The sequence below is a fragment of the Hypomesus nipponensis genome, chromosome 11, assembly GCF_054491055.1.
Source record: "Hypomesus nipponensis isolate SF chromosome 11, ASM5449105v1, whole genome shotgun sequence".
NCBI lineage: Eukaryota > Metazoa > Chordata > Actinopteri > Osmeriformes > Osmeridae > Hypomesus > Hypomesus nipponensis.
The window spans coordinates 14,966,935-14,979,483 of NC_140371.1; the positions used below are offsets into that span (position 1 = coordinate 14,966,935).

The 12,549-nt window shown below is 45.1% G+C and overlaps 1 protein-coding gene across 1 annotated transcript in view; it reads left to right on the forward strand.

Moving 5' to 3' along the window:
* Positions 1-12,549, forward strand: part of tjap1 (tight junction associated protein 1 (peripheral)) — a 50,301-nt gene that overhangs the window by 5,440 nt on the left and 32,312 nt on the right. The window contains exon 2 of the mRNA XM_084709588.1: positions 10,755-10,942. The gene's annotated coding sequence lies outside the window, so the exon portion shown is untranslated. The remainder of the gene's footprint in view (positions 1-10,754; positions 10,943-12,549) is intronic.

A 12,549-nucleotide genomic window follows, 5' to 3' on the forward strand; every position in this document is an offset into this window, starting at 1 on the left:
ACAAGGGCATAAAAGTGACTCATTGAGGTGTATTGCTTAAACCCATCTACTTACTTAATACACACACACACATATACACACACACACACACACACACACACACACCATCACATTCTTAAGGGAAGCTCCCGGTTTCCATGGTGAATAGACTGTTCTCTGCTCTTGTTTCATTCAGTGCCCTGCAGCAGCAGTGGAGAATGACTAAAGAGAAGACATTTACAAAGGCAGTACTCCAGAGACCATCCTCCGTCCATCTTTCTACTATAGCTACACCATAGCCTTCTACTATTATCAAAACAGAGCCATTTTTGTATTCATATAAAAAGAATTGACAGGTCCTCCTTACAGAACATCAGTCACTCACCACTAAATCATTTAGTGCTCAACATTTTAGGGAAGACCCACTTTGTTGTCTTTGGTGCATGGCTATTACGATCTCCTTTTCCCCTGAGAATGTGTGTTTGAGAGCAGAAAGTGTGTGCTCACTCCGTTTGTCTTGTGTTATGTACACACTTAATGCCCTGGGCCCAGAGATAAAGATGACCAACATGAACTTTAATGAAAGACTCGTATTTTTGCCTTTTTTAAGTCTGCCATTTAATGAAAAAGGATCTGGTAAATACCACGTAATTGCATCAGCATTTGGTCCAATTGTCTTCAATTATCTTCATGATTATCCAGGCTTTTCGGATGTCTAAAGTTCGACTGCCATACATAGACTGTTTAGCTCCCCAATGCGTGTGTGTTCTTCTGTATGAAACCACTATTTGTGTTGAATCAGTGCCTTGTGATTGCAGGGAAGAGAGCATGGGGTTTGACTCCAGGCTAGAACAAATAAATAAATAAAGGAGAAGAAACTGTACGCAATAAAAGGAACTGCTCTGCTGTGGATTAGATGTGTCCATGTCCAATATTCCTACAGGCCTCCCAGGAATGTTCTGGCCCTAATTTCTATATGAAGTGGCGGTAAAGCTTCACATGTCTCCTGGGGTGCAGCCGTGATAACGGCCTTCTGATATTGGACTTGTGATGAAAGGGTCTCGGGCGTGTCCTGCTCAGCCGGCTGTATGGGGAGGGGTTGCTGGCAAGGCTTAACACAGAGCCTCTCAGTGCATAGGCACAGGGCTGTTTACGAGAAAGAGGGGAGGCTGTGAAAGACCGGGAGACGGGTATAGAAAAAGCTCAAGAAAAAAAAAAAAAGCTGGAGAGATTGTATGGCAGAGAAGAAGGGGAGTAAAAATTAGGTCGATGAATTATTTGCCCTTGATATACAATTGCTTTTACAGAACTTAATAGGTAGACAGCGTTGTTAAGATGTTCTTATGCCAGGCTGGACCTCAGGAGCTGGGTTGAATGGAGTCAAGGTTCTCTGAGATTCATAAATTCAAGGGAAACAAAAGAGATCTTCCCCCAAGATGCACAAGGGACCATTACACAACGATGCCACAGATAAAATAAAATAAAACATTCAACCATGGGTGCACACAGTACAGGAAATAGTTTTGTAAGTGCATTTCCTGTGCTGGCGACAGCAATAATCACTGTTATAGAAACACTTATACTGCCTTCATGACCAGAAAGACTGGAGGTGTATGCTATTGTGTGCTAGCGTGGGGTTCAGATGGCCAGTGTGCCAGGACCCATCTACGTTTTCATGTGTCAAAGTAAACAATGGCTGCTTTGTGATTTCAGCACCCTGCAATCAAGCCCCCACATTCCTACTTCCTCCTCAATATTGTGGTGCCCATGTTTTTCTAGGAATTCATACATTTTGAAGCATTTCCTGACAGCACTCAATTCCCCACAGTTGCAAACCAATGAACATGTCTAGTCTGTGTGTGTTCTATACGGTCACGATCCGTCCGGGATGTAAATAGGGATGTAAATAGGGATGTGAGCGTGGCCTGACGGAGACCTCTCTCTCTCTCTCTCTCTCTCTCTCTCTGTCTCTCTGTCTCTCTGTCTCTGTCTGTCTCTCTCTCTCTCTCTGTCTCTCTCTCTGTCTCTCTCTCTCTCTCTGTGTGTGTCTGTGTCTCTCTCTTTCCCGCCCCCACCCCCCGGGAAATAGGCGCTGGTGCTCCGAGCTCCCACTCGAGACAGTCGTATGCGGTTCTGCTCCTTTTGAACAAACAGCGGCATGCAGTGACGTCTCTATTATCCAATAGGAAGCTTCTGCGTTTGACACATCTTAAACCTATTTGAGGGACAAACCTTTTGAGGGACGAACCTTCTTTGTTCGGAGCTGTCTCCATGATATTCTGCCTTGTTCCTCCCAATAATTACATTGAGTTACTCGCAGTTAGGTGTGGGAACTCTGCAAAGTCCTAATTGGGCTGGCAGTTTGACTGACAGGGAGTGATAGATGCTTTGTTGAAGCGACAAAGCAAAACATGTTAGAAGATCTTTTATGTGATGACAAATGTCAGAAAAGAAAAATCAAATTTGTTTCGAAACAGGTAATTCATGGGAAACCCTTGTGTGTGTGTGACTGTGTGTGTCTCAGTACCTCCATGTGCGTCGTGCACACAAGCACGTTGTCTGTGTATTTGTGTGCTGACTCTGCGTCAGGTTAACGAGAGAGAAGCACAAGTTCATGCATGGCCGGGAGTTAGCATCTGTCCCCGAGCTTGGGGTAGCACTGCTCAGCTGAGCAGGTAGATCAGCCACCCTCCACTGCCTCTCGGAAAAAGGATCGCACTCCACTCCTCCACAGCAGCATTCCAGCAGGATGCTCCCAGTCTCCCTGTGGGCTGGCTGGCAGCTGTAATTGCTCTGTAAATAAATGTGTACTCTTGCATGCTTTAATGAGCTCTTTTTTTTCCCCGTGTGTCTTGCCCCTCACTCTCTCTTCACAGACCACTACATTTCACTGGACTCACCAGGCTCTGATGGCCTTTTGTGTTTGCTGTTAAATGTTTATTTCCCATCCGTGGGACCTCAGACTTTGTTTTCCTGGTTCTCTACATCTGGGTGGCGAGGCCGTGTTGATACTGCGTTTCTGAGCTGGAGTTGGAGTCAACACTGGGGACACAGACACGTGGCTTGTCCCTTTTGATTCAGGAAGAGAGTAAGATAACACTGCAGTGTTGTCTACTGCAAGACGGTCATGATAGTATTTTCATGAATCAAACTGTAGATAATGTGAAGTGTGTCTGTGTGTGTGTTTTGAATGACAGAGACCATGTTTAAAACGGTTCAGACTTGACATTTCTAATATTCCTCGTCTTGTGACAGACATCCGGAGTTAGTCAGCAGCTGCCGTCATGGCCGCCGAGCTCAGAGGGGGTGATTTGGCCGGACGCGTCAGAGTGACGGCCATGCTATTTCACACGCACACACACAAATGCCCTTTACATAATATTTATTTATTTCTGAATCACTTCTTCCTTTCATGTCAATGTCGCCACGTTAGTCATCCCCGCAGGTAATATTGAAGGCTTTATTAGTTATAGAAACTTTTGACATTTATGTACTCCATATTATTTCCCTGCTAATGGCAGGGCACCTCCTGCCAGTGATGGATTGCGGGCAGGTCTGCCTTTGGCATCGCCGACATTTCTATCTAGGTCCCCCCCCCCCCTCGTCCGTCTGTCTGTTCAAGTCAAGACCGCAGTCGTGGATTCAGTTAGCAGTATAATACACGCAGGAGAGAGTTGACCTGGAGGACCTTGAGGAAGTTGTAGTGTTATTTAAAGGTCACCAGTCATAGAGACATTACAAAAGCTCTCCTTTGGATTGCGAAACCTTGACAACAGCATTCAGAACGAGTCCACGGTGCCGTGAGCCATGTTTTCTCTCCGGTTCTAAAGCCCGGGTCTGGGCCATGTGCACCACGCTGTCCGTTACCGTTTGACTCGAAACGCCCCAGAAATAAAAAGCGTGCTCGTCTAGCCCCAACGGCATGAGCCTCCGATTGTAGATCCACTGTAGTCAAATAAATGAAAACTCTTCTCTTTTAAGTCGGAGGTCTGAGGCCAGCCCTTTCCAGCTCACTGCTCACGCAGGGATTGAATCAGTCCATTTTCTAGTGGTTGTGTGAGCAGCATGTGTCTGGGCGCTCCCTCTCTTTCGTAGCCAGTTCTTCCTTCGCACTCGACTTTGAGGCTGTATCTTATTATTGACCAAGTTACATTTCAGCTTTCTGTGTCGGCTCTTTTGCCTGCGATAGTGTAGAGTTTCAGTAGGCCAGCCCTGGAAGGCACAGAGATAAGGGAGCGAATGGTCTCTCTCTCCTAGGCTTGGGCCATTTCTTCAAGTCTGGGATCTTTGCTGATGGTGTTCTCTCTTTGTGTGATCACATGGATCTCCCTCCCGCCACATATCTCAGAGAAAGTGTTAAAGGTCTGTCTAAAACTTCATTATTTTGTATTTCAAACTGATGCTGCTCCCAGAGTTTATATGTTTCCCTGTGGCTTAATGGATTTTTATCCAGAACACTGTGCGTGACTCAAGTTAAGTAATACTAGGCTCAATTTAAAGATGGGCTCACCTAAAAGCCTAAATTGTAACACCTCTTGGTAGTATTTTTCAGTCAGTGTATCCATGGCTACACAGTTATCCGTACCTAGTCATATCTGTCAGTAATATGATAGATTGTTCTCACATAGGGTATTGACTAGTGTCAGTGTCTTTATGGCTGTCTCTGAACCACTGTGCTTCAGAACAGAAGCTGTCTCTGGAGACACAGCCCAGAGGAGACCAGCCGCCAGGGAAAGATGAACCGAAGGGATTGCTAATTTAATCAGGGCCTTGCTCGCCAAAACGTATTAGCTGTCATAAAACCTGAGGGTCACATTTACATGACGGGCTCATGGAGATTACCCTCTGTGTGTCCGAGTTGTTTGTGCTCCTCTTCCGTAGCAGGCCACAGAGACATATGGGGGCGGTCAGGACTGTGGGGCTGAGAGGAGGAGGAGGAGGGACAGCCAGGCTAATTAGGGCCCTCATGGCTGCTTTGCTAGGGCTGCTGCTGGGGCCCCCAGAGGACTGCTTGTCTGCCCTGCCCTGTCTGTGTCCACCACCGCCATAGCCTTCTGCGGTGGTTAGTTTCAGCAGGAACTTTTTTCTTTCTTTTTTCTACCATGGCTTTCAGCATTTGCCCAAAGCTGCAATTTAGGTCAATTTAGTTTCTTTTCCAGCCTTTTTGAGTTATGGCTCTGGATGAGAAGTTTGGCAGGCTCTGACCTGAAAACAAGCCAGATTTAGTCGTGAGTGATGTCCTCCACCTTTCCTCAATCACAGCTCCTCCAGACCCTCGTTGACCTTTTACGGAAGGGATTCTCAATAATTCAGCTGTCTCCAAGCCTGACTGGTAGATCGCCCTCGTGTGATAATTGTTAATCTCTCATCCCAAGGTCAAGTGCTCATCACTCGTGTAAGTGTGTGCTAGCTCTACAGGTGCCTGCTGGTGACGAATCCCACATTCTCATTAAAAATAATGAGCAGAGAAGAAGCAAATGGAAGAAGCAGTTGGAGCAGCTGGACCAATGTAGCGAGAGCTCTAGGATTCACTGAGGCTTCTGCCAGACTTGCACTGATATACAAGGCTAAACTGCGACTGTGGAACGAGGTGTTTGTCTCACCCTCACACCGAAATATGTTCAATGCTCCGGTTAAAAGCCTCCAACAAAGGCCTACTTCATTTATTCAAGTGAAAAATTAAGGAATATGCTGAAATGTAATGTTGGGGCTGTGCGTGATGACTGCTTTAGTGGTGTGGGAAGGAATCCACCACGCATTGAGCCAATCACGTATCCACTTTGTGGCCTGCAACACCCCCTGTCTCTATTGACAGAATGGTTAAGTCTTTCTGCATGCCAATGACAGGACAATAATTTGTATTTCAATCTGCAACTTTGTATCGAGTGGATATCGTCCAAGCTTTTATTCATGATTAGAGGGCTGATACGTTGATGAGATGAAACAACCGCCTTCTGCTGAGCACTCCAGACTGCTTCTGGACTTGTTAAACTGTCTGTTTGGAGTGGTTGCTTTCAAGATTCCAGCCAACCTTCAACTGTAATCGAAAATAAATGCTTACATTGTCACAAATGAATTTGATCAGACAACAGAATCAGTGGTAAGTGAATGAGTGTATTCCTGAGCTGAATATTGAAATGCCTATGGCTTGTGTGCGTGTGCCAACTCAATCCTATTGGCAGGAAAATTGTCATCGAATGCGGGCTGGTCTTTGAAATAAGCAAGCTGCATTATAGTGTCTGTTGTGCTGTTGTAAGGGCAAAATCCTCAAACATTCTCGCAGTGTTGCCTCAGAAAAAATTGTGTCTTGGGTTAGTATTGATAGAGCACTAGATACAGACTCTCTTCAAGTTTTTTAGTTGGGGCCAAGTTTGCTCTGCTTTCCAGTGGATTGATTTGATTTGTCCAAGATCTGGTCTAAACAGAGGATGAAGGTCTAATATCCTTTCTTCTTTTTTACTGCTTACGGTTAAGTCCTTCAAGAATATTTTTATGTTGTACCTTGAAGTGACTACATCTGGGTTGTAAAAAAACGAATAGAAAATAAACAAAGTACCGTATGGTCACCCAATAGAACGTGGCATTGCGGCATACAGGCTCAAAGACCTGTGATGTTGAAATTTAATTTGAAAGTTGCTCACTTTTATATATCTGATCAATCCAGGATTGATTTGGATGCAGTGTCAGTGCTATTCACAGCATTACTTTAAATATTTTCTCCACAAACCCGGCATGTTTAACCTGTTTTTTGTTGTTCCTAGATGAAGAAAAACTGAATGACTAAACAAGCTAGCTATCTTTATCTTAAATATTGTCTTCTGAATGTGTTTGTGTTGTGCTGGTTGAACACCTGTTGATTGTAGTCAAGAGTCTTATCGAATGAGAGGGGAATAGGCTGGGAAAAAATAATTACCATTGCACAGAATAAGAGCTTTATAGGAACAGTTCAAAGCAGAAAACTGGATTAAAGTTTCCTCCAAACAAAATCAACAATGCAGTAATTAAACACACCTGTCAGCGACTGGTAATCGTTTTCCCCTGTAAGCCAAGCTCTATTCATTGTTCTTGTCAGAGGTTTTTATAAAAGTAATTTTCCATTTCAGCAAAGTGCAAATGATTGCGATTATAGATTGGAAGTCGAATGAATGTTTTCAGGTAATGTCGAACATGGCGGCGGTGATGAAAATTTCTGCACATGCTTTATTAACTGCATGGCCCTCAATCGATGCAGAAGCATATTTTACAGCAGAGAAGGTTGGGCATTGACCTAAGGAGAGAGGATTTCACATGGAAAGCCAGCCAGCCAGCCAGTCCCCAGCCTGTATTGTGTGAGCAGGCGGCGGCTGCCTGCTGCCATATGCCCAGGGGGGTAACAGGAGGCCTGTCTTTAGAGTGAGGAGTCTCACACGCATTGAGCTGACAGCTCCTAGACCCAACATGATGGACAGGTCACTCCTTCTCCCGTCCTGTCTTCCTGACCTCTCTCTTAGTGCTCCTTAGCCCCAGGCGTTCATGACTCACTGCTGCCCTGCGCCCTGGCAGGGGAACAGCGGTCCCATTGTATGTGTGGACACACCTTCACCTCCGGCAAAGGGTGTGTTTGTGTCCACTCCCTGTCAAGGCCCTCGGTGTGTGTGTGTGTATCTGGGTCCACTTCTTCTTAAAGGTCCCATGGCATGCTGTTTTTGGATGCTTTTATATTGGCCTTAGTGGTCCCCTAATACTGTATCTGAAGTCTCTTTCCTGAAATTCAGCTGTGGTGCAGAATTACAGCCACTACGAGCAGTCCCACAATGAGCTTTCCTTAGGACGTGCCATTTCTGTGTCTGTAGCTTTAAATGCTATGAGGAGGAGAGAGGCGGGGCTAACTTCCATGCTTCGGTTGTTTGCAAGCCATGATGTCTCTCGAGGAAAACAAATATTGTGCTTGCACGGTCCTAGCTAATTTTCTCATTGGTGGCCAAATTCTTTGTGCGGGCAAAGCAGCGAAAGGGGAGTTAACCTTTCCCCTTATGACGACATCTAGCCACTGGGGGACCAAAGCCAGGCTAGGGGAACTCATATTAATTTTAAATAACCTCATAAAGTGATCATGCCATGGGATCTTGAAGGCTTGTTCTCACTTCTGTGTGTGTGTGTGTGTCTCTGGGCTGTGCCACACACTGTTGGAGTGGAGAGACAGTGATGGGATTACGTGTGATGTCACTAGCATGGAGCGAGGAGAGATCCTGTGTCATCGGGGTCAGGTGACAACGGTGAGATCATGTGGTATGTACGTTATCGCCCTCAAAAATAATCTCTGGGCAAAAATATGTGATTTTCAAAGCTGGACTAATCTATATCGGTCCACAGAATACGATTTTCCTCCATGTCTCATACAAAGCAATAAGCCTTGACTAGATCCTCTCTTTCTGTCAGTGGTCACAGTTTGACTGTTAAAGCTTTAAAAGGATTAGCAGATTTCTTTCACTCCCCCACATAAAATACATGATACAGGCCTTTTCCCCCACTACCCTGTGCATGGTGATTTGAGTGTGATCCATGTACTCTTCACATAAAGGGGAGGGCAGCAGAGTGCACCGTGATGTCTTAAAACTAACGCTGCTCTACAAACAGCCGTAACATTCTCTTGGTAAATTATTGTGATTGTATTGACTCTCTTAGAGCCAAAGGCAAGTGGTTCTAGAGTAAAAGGACTTTGCAGTCACCCCCTAGGCCCACTTCTGCCCTCCACACCTTGGCCATGAATCAAAATAAAAATGATGTCTATTTGCTCTATGCTGTGGCCTATAACACTGCAATGACGCGAATGGATTTTCAACACTGTGGAATTTATTTATATATTTTTCGTTGTTACAACACTCAGAAAAGAATCTTTGAGGTTGTTGTGGCAGTTTTGTAGCCCATACAATATTGATCTTCATCAGCAGCGTATTGTGAATGATGGAGCCTATCTTACTTTGCCACACAAGCCCACCAGGACAATGGTTTACCTGTTTGTCTCGTGTTCCATACAGTGCAGTATCTTGTGATATTTTTCAGACGGGTCATTGAGCTTGTCTCCACAGGTCAATTGCTCTGATTGGTCGAAGCAGCTGTGTAATGGACATATGGGGGTTTCAGGGCTGGCTGTTTGTTAGTCCCATTCCCTAGCTGGCTTTCTTCTCCAGTGAAAAAACAAAACAAAGGAGTTCTGTGTTTTCTGTCAGAAATGTCACTGCCATACATCAATGTAAGGTGCCAAATCCCAGTATATCCCATGTAAGCCTTCATTACACGAGGGACAGGAAATGGAACTGGGTTGGCTGTTTGCTATTAGACTGAGAGGTGTTAGTCCCACTCTGGCATGGCAACTGACTGTGGTGACCTCACTTCTGAATGAATGAGTTTACGCACTCAACCAACAGGCTTACCTGCGGTGACAACAGAAGTGTCCACGACTATATTAAAAGAGCCACAATCGTCTATCTGCTTGTAGAAAAAGAGCATGAGAAAGTTCTGCAATGCAAGGTCATATCACTTGGCTTTGTTCTGAAATTTCGGTTAGCTTTGCAATCTGAGTTTGTAAGGTGGGGATACACCAAGGTAGTCTTTTATGTATTCTTTTGACACTGAAACTAATAATTGGAGTACTGTGCGCATCACAAGTATCAAACAGCTATCCCAAGGCTTTATTTTTCTGCAAAAGTTGAGGAATATTGTGACATCTGTGTTATTCAAGCATTCAAAAGCTGGTGAAGATCTGAATTTGTGCTGCTTTAGAACTGTTGACATTTTGAATGTTTTCAGGAGAAGTTTTACTGAAGGCTGTGTTAGTGTAGCCTGGCTCTGCCCTCCTACGTACTTCCGCTCAATTTTCATTTTGCTTCTATACTGCTTCTGGGCTTGAGGTATATTCGTCAGATGTCTCCGGTAAACTTTTTGCCAGTCCAATCAGCGAACAGAGGGAGTGGCTGAGGATGTTGTGCGTTAGTTTGAGTTGTAGTTCTGTAATAGAGGTGGAGAAAGATGCGAGCGAAGCTATTTGGTCCATTGTGACAACGCTGCCGAATATCCAGAAGTTAAAGCCGGAGCAAGAACAATCTTTGATCCCTACAGCGTTCGTTTGATTTTCAAGCTAGCTCCGTCAGTGGTGAAGGAGTTGGCTAAGGCGAACGCTAGCGATTGGTTATGGCAGATCCAGAGTGGCTCTGGGCAGACCCAATAGTTTTAAACTTCAACAGAGTACCCGCCTGCAAGGAAGTTAACGCTTGTCAATGGAGTGAGCCTAGACTCTCTACAAATGAAATGTACGAGAGTCCGGTTAGGACCAGGCTAGTGTTAGTGTAGACATTGAAACGAAATACTCTCTGAATTGGTGAAAGACAAACAAGACCCCTTTTTGTCAACAGTCTTCTTCTTTAACTCGTGTGTAGGCTATTGTACGTTGTTTTCGTGAGTTAAACACAGTGATTAAACCGTTAGCTCAGAACATCCCCATCAGGCTCCTTAAGTGAGTGGCAATGCCAAGGTGGCACGGTGCCAGCTGTTTTTTGTACACACACACACACACACACACACACACACACACACACACACACACACACACACACAGCCTGAAGAAGACTGTGGTGAAGATACAGAGTGGAGAATGAAACGGGATCCAGTCGGAGAGGCATGTGCACCCTGACAGGCGTGCAGTGCACCCTGGGCCTCGTAGTCCTCCCGTGGTGACTGACAGCTCTCAGAAGTATCCATGCAGGCTGTGTTTTTCCATCCACCTGCTTCTGTTTCAGGTCATCAGTGGCCCGGAAGGTTCACATGCCAAGAGAGGTAGGAGGACGAAGAGGAGGAGGGGTGAGGAAGATTAGGGAGATTGGGCTGCTGCCGCCGCGACTGCTGCTGGATTGAGTTTCTCGCCAGCAAGAGGCACACACACTCACTCCGGGCGATGACTCTCAAGCTGGCAGTCTACACTGTGGAGGTGAGGGGCGCTTCATTCACACTCTTTTCACATCCCACACAGACACTTGTGGAAGTTATTCAGAAATTGCCGCATCCTACTATTTTCCCTCTGTGCTGTGACTTAATCTTTCATACATGGCTGTACAGACCTAGCCTATACATGGAGGGCCTTGCACATGCACCTCTTGTTTTTTTGTTTTTTTCACTGCAGATACAGGTCTCTCATCTGCAAACACTGTTGTTACTGTGGTCTTGTACTCAATGCCTTTGCTCAAGTAAAGTGCAGCCTGGCAAAACTGTGGGTTCAGTTTGGTGTTCTTCACCACGTCCCTCATGGGAGATTTCTTTAAACGAGAACCTTGTTGAACTTGTTTATTAATTAATTGATACAAGAGGGCAGCACAATGTAACGTGCTCCCGGCAGTGTGAATGAAAGCCGGTTATACCAGTGTTCTTGCTGCAAATGTCTATCCTGCTGTGGGAGCCAGACTTTGCCTGGTCCCCAATGGCAGAATAGAGCCACTCACCATGTCAAGACTCTGAGTGGAACATAATGACTAAGGTTATTATTATTTGTATTATTCATTATCTGTGTGTGGCGTGCGTGTGCACTGTGCACACCCAACCCCCTGTCCTCCAGCGTCCCTGGAATATAATAACATCTCTATCTCCTCCACTCTTTTGGTTAGGTTATGTGAACCATGGCCATTTTCTGCCTGTTCTAAATTATTCAGGCTTAGCCCAAACAAGCCCAACCATAGCCTCTCCATGGCACAAGCCCAGTCCAGGTGCTTGTTAATAATGGAGCGACCTTAGTTCCCCTCAGTGGAAAAATTTGCTCAATTCGAGAGCTTTCTGCAAACAGCTCTCGCTAGGCTGGGTTTATGTTGTTTCTTTATTGGACCAAATCAGGTGACCTTACCTGAGCAACAGCTGTAGTGCTCTGGCCGCCTGTCCTAAAGCCTTTCATGTTCCAGAACCGCCGCCAACTGCCTCCCTAATTGGTTGTGATTTTGTAATTCTGGCCCTCAAAATGTCAGCACTATCAATTAATTAAACAACTTTGGTGCTTTTACAAAGTCATTTTACGTGGTGCTGAGGGTGTGCCCTTAACAGTGAGGAAGCCAGTAGTAGTTACACTGTTTTTGAGCTCAAGCCACAAAAGCAGAATTAAATGGCAGAAGGGGCATGGATTATTAAGACCTTTATCCCAGCACCTTTTAAATGCAATGTTTTTTTGACATGCTCATTTTGGTCGAGTGTGACCGTTTTTTTTTATGTAGTCTGTTTTCTTCCAGTTAATAAGTCCATGGAAAAGAACACCTTTGTATACGTGTAAAAAAAAAAGACAAAACGTGTCAGTGGGACTTGTAAAAGGTCTGATTGAAATACTGAGATAGTGGTCCTGTACAGGAGTAGTAGAACTATGCTCTGGTTTAAAATTGAAACTTGGTGATCACCACTCGAAGTAAAGATTGCAAAGTGCATGTGACCTCTGACACAGCAGCCTGATTTCCTCACATTTACACACTGGGCAATCACACCTTATTACTTGATTGTAACTTTATTTAAGGGCCATAGGTGACATCACCTGAAGCAGCGGTATTGGGCTGTAAGCTGGGCATG